This window comes from Bidens hawaiensis, unplaced genomic scaffold (assembly GCF_021521415.1).
Source record: "Bidens hawaiensis isolate Kalapana, Puna unplaced genomic scaffold, B.hawaiensis_p1.1 tig00004774_1, whole genome shotgun sequence".
Classification (NCBI taxonomy): Eukaryota; Viridiplantae; Streptophyta; class Magnoliopsida; order Asterales; family Asteraceae; genus Bidens; species Bidens hawaiensis.
The window spans coordinates 104,669-109,422 of record NW_027491298.1 but is presented as its reverse complement, the minus strand read 5'-3'; positions in this window follow the sequence as shown (position 1 = coordinate 109,422).

Genomic DNA, 4,754 nt, shown 5'->3' with positions numbered 1-4,754 from the left:
GTTTTCATCTCTAGAATTGGCACATAATTCACTAATTAATATTTTCTAGAATTATAACCTCACTAATTAATGTTTTATAGAATCATAACCAACTATTTCCTTTCAAATGATTTAAAAACCGATTTTGACTATAATTAATTATTTATAACTAATTTTTGCTATCTTTTTTAGTAAGAATATTAATTTAGCAATTCAATGATTTGTATATTTATACAGTTTCTCATTCATACCATTTATACATATTTTTCCTATATCTTGTGGTTTTGCAGAAAACAATGTAAAGAATTCTTATGATAGCAATATATATATATGTGTGTGTGTGTGTGTGTGTGTGTGTGTGACATTTGAAATTTTTTCCACTCGTGTGTAACACGGGCCACTATCCTAGTTTGTTATATAGCAGTAATTTATGATGAAACAATTAAAAAAAATGTAAGAAACGGACTATTGATGTGAATTTGAGTTATTCAATTATTTGCATTTTTTGTACAATTCAATTTCCCTACATATTCAGAGTGTTATAAAAGAAATTAAGAAATCGATATCGATATCACTATATGTCCGTGTTGTTTAAATAGTTTTGAGTATCATAACTTGTTTGAAAATAGTTAAAAGAAAATTGTTTTAAATTAGCTCAAAGTCAAACGAAATCATATAAATTTCAAGTCGATAGAACTCTCAGCCTAAAAAATCTAATATAATAGCTCATATGTGTAATCCATCTAATAACACACATGAGAATTTCACATTGCTCCTCCTCTGCCTACTGCGATTGTAAATCCACACTCACCTTGTACAAGTGTAGATTGATTACTCCTTTTGTGCCTTTCATACCCATTTCCAAAACTCGCCACAAAAACCACACCACCGCCTTCAGTTTCCATTTATAATGATTACAAAGGTTTCAATAGTAAGTTTATATTTTATCAGAATTTAAAAACGAGTTATAATATTTATATGTTTATTAATAAATTCGTTTTAAAACTTCGACTTGTATAAACTAAATGTTTAAAATCTTCAAATTTGAGGAAAGAGAAAATCCCACCCACGACCATCCTTTATAAACTAAATGTTTAAAACCTTTATGAGCTCTCACAAACAGATTGGTGCAATAGAACGTTTGTTTGAGATGTCACAAACTGAAAGAGGCGTGGGACAAACTCATTTATAAACCAATCAAATCATTTTTTTCATAATAATATTATATATAAAAAATAATAATAATTGAGGTGTTAGTTAAAACTCATCCACTACACGAGTTTGATAAGTTGGTTAGTTAATGTCATACTATCTAGATAGTAGTGACGTGACGTTTTAACTAACCAAACAACAACACATAATCTAATATGTAATTTTCCCCAAAAGCATGAGTATCACAACACATGTTATTTTCGTAAGATTACCAATACTAACACTCGTAGAACCCACTCCCTTCATTTGGCAGGTCACGTAAATGTAAAGCCCAATAAAGGCCCAGTTTCAGATTTTCATTGCAAACTGCGAAGACGTGTAAATAATGTCATTGAGGGAGCATATTGTTCTTGAGACATATGCAATGTCATTAGGGGTGATGCTACCTGCTAGGCGTACTATTCTCTCGTAAATTTGGGGCTTGGTGGGGAAATATAGAATTAAAACCCATTTGAGTTGTAAAAACCCTATGTAACATTGTTTTGTTTTTGTTTTTTTTACACACGTAATATATGTTGTAACATTTAATACAAAACATCGAAAACTAAAAAAAATTGTTTTACTATTTTTTAACATTTTTTTTACTAATTTTTATATATGTTTTCAGAAGAGAGAAAACGTTATATTTATATTTATATTTTTTATTCACTTTAATTGTGAACCATAAGATTTAAACTTTAATTAAAAACATGTGGTTGAGAATGAGTTTCTAAAGTTTTCACAACTCAAGTGAGTTTTTATTTAAACCTTACCCTACCCTCTCACAAAGAGGGTATGAATGAAAAATGTGAAAAACAATGATTCGAATATATAATTATTAGTTTGAGGCTCGTGTATTACACGCAATGTTTTCAGACCCGGCCCGGACGTTAACCCGGACGTCTTACCAGGTCAAAAGTCGGACCGACCCGGAAGGGCGGACCGGTGTTTGACCCGGATGACGTTATAATATATATATATATATATATATTATAATATTATTTTTTTCCATCAAATTTTATAAGACGAAGGATGAACTTTAGGGTGTAATTTGATAAAAGCTTTTAACATTAAGGATGAAAATTGTAACTTAGTTAATAAAGTAAAAAGAAATAAAAGGATGTTGTCTGCCTATTCATCTTCATATGAAACCCTACAGCACAGCAGCCGTCATTCTTATTATAACAGGTGATTCATATCCATCTTCATCTCAATCTCAATCTTTATCCCAAACCTTTCATATTCATCTCCATCTGTTACTATAAGATTGAATTGCTTTTCTGGAATGCCATGTGGTTGTCGGAGACGCGATTCCAAGCAAACCAGGATCATGTTCATGCCGTGATTTGGATCGGAAATACCAAAACGAATGGTTCAGATCATAATAAAAAAAAGGCTTTTTCCGGTTCACCCGCCGGGTCACCGGTTCCGGGCCGACCGCCACCCGCAAAACCCGGCTGGGTTTTTAGAAAACGGCTTAAATACTTGACCTGACCCGGTATAGGGACCGGGTCCCGGTCCAACCAGCCGGGTTTCAAAACACTGATCGTATATTGTTAATACAATTACAATTACATTAAAATTACGTATTTAAAATTACACAAATATGTTATAAATAAGTAAAACATTCCTTGTACACTACATTTGTGATTGTATTGTTCGGTATACATTGTTTATCAAAAATCAAAATCATTTGTTCATGTCTACTTGTGACTCTTGATAATGTAACATATAGGTCTGCTTATAATTCTTTTGTGTCACAAATCCGGTTCTTTAAGTACATACAACCCTAGATAAATGATTATGTATCCATGAAACTAACAACAAAAATATTCATACACATAAAATATCATATATTATCAATTAATATGATGTCATTTGAGATCATCTGCTCATGTTTATCAAAAAAACATGATTATCCCAAAAACCAACGTACCTGAACGTTGTTGATATAATCATCCTTAGAATCTTAATAAATTATGATAAATTTGTTGGCATTAATATTTTGTGTATAACAAATTTTTAATTGATTATATATTTTATAATTAACAATTGTATAATCAAGCAACATATAAAACCAAAAAACTATAACAAAATGATTTGTTTTATTTCATCTGAAATGTAATTGCTAGGAAAATGAGAAAAACATACTAACCTTAAAGCCATGTTCAAATAACAATGAGCTGGCAGAATATTAAAAGATTTAAAGTTGCACAAAGTAAACGTAGTTATTCTTAATTACAATAGTTGAAAGAATTAAATTAGAAATGCTTAACTTTGAATACTAATCCCGTGTTATTAGTTAATATTATGGGAAATTGTTAGAATATTTAATTAATCGATATATATATATATATATATAGGGGATATTTCAAATGAGAACCCCCTTTGAGTTTTAAGAACTCGAAAGAACTCAGTGTAACGATTTTTTTTTTGAATTTTTTTTATACATGCGTAATATATGTAAGTTACATACACGTAAAAAAATTACAGAATTTTTTACGCGCTGAGTCGACTTATTACACATGTGTAACGGACGTAAAAATTAGTGTAATCACTTACAACTTTATTCTCTCTCATACTTAGGCTTTTTAGTCAGATTTAATCTCAACCACACAATCTAATCCATTTAATAAAATGTGTGGCTAAGAATTGAGTTCTAAAGTTCTTAAAACTCAACATGGTTATCAAAATATCCCTCCCCTATATATATATATATATATATATTAACAACTTATAGAAAACAAAAAAGAAGCAAAGATTTCGGATTTTTTGGAAGCATGGTAAATGACTTTTAATTGGATTAACTATTTTTTTTTAAATTAATGTGAAAATGAAATGTTCATTGAAATGTAATAAGGAGCATGATTAAGTTACAAATAATAAGAAATAAAAATAATAATATTTCTACTAAGCTATATTTTAATAAGTGTTAATTTTAACGGATTTTTATAACATATTTTAATAATAAATGTTATGACTGTAATTTTTTTTAAAATTTTATATATAGCGTTATTATTTTGAATATAAACAAAATAAACACTTTAATTATGTACTAACCAACATGTAACACTAATGTAAACCCAATTCGTTGTATATGTATAAAAATAAATTAATAAGTTAATATAATATTGAAAGTATGTAAATAACTAATGAAAACAATATTCTAGGTTTCAATATCCTAAATGATTTGGAAGCGAAATATTGAAATTAGATTGAAGCAGATTTTTTGGTTTAAAATTTTGAATGTTTTTAATTAAGTAATTTGTCGTATAAGACATGTTAAATTAACTATATTTAAATGTATAAAAAAGTATAAATTAGGTCATAAAATATATGTTTATAAAAGATTTTGGTCTAAGTTATGAAAGAAAATATTGAAACTAAATATGATCTTTTTACTGCTAAAAACATTTTATACTACACAAAAAAGTCATATATATACCCTTACAAAATGGCATATAGTTTATATAGTAAATTGTTATACATATGAATTATAGTTGTATTATTCAACTTCAATGATTTAATGCTAAACACCAAGATATATAATAGGTATTCTCCATATTTGCAATATTTATACAAAA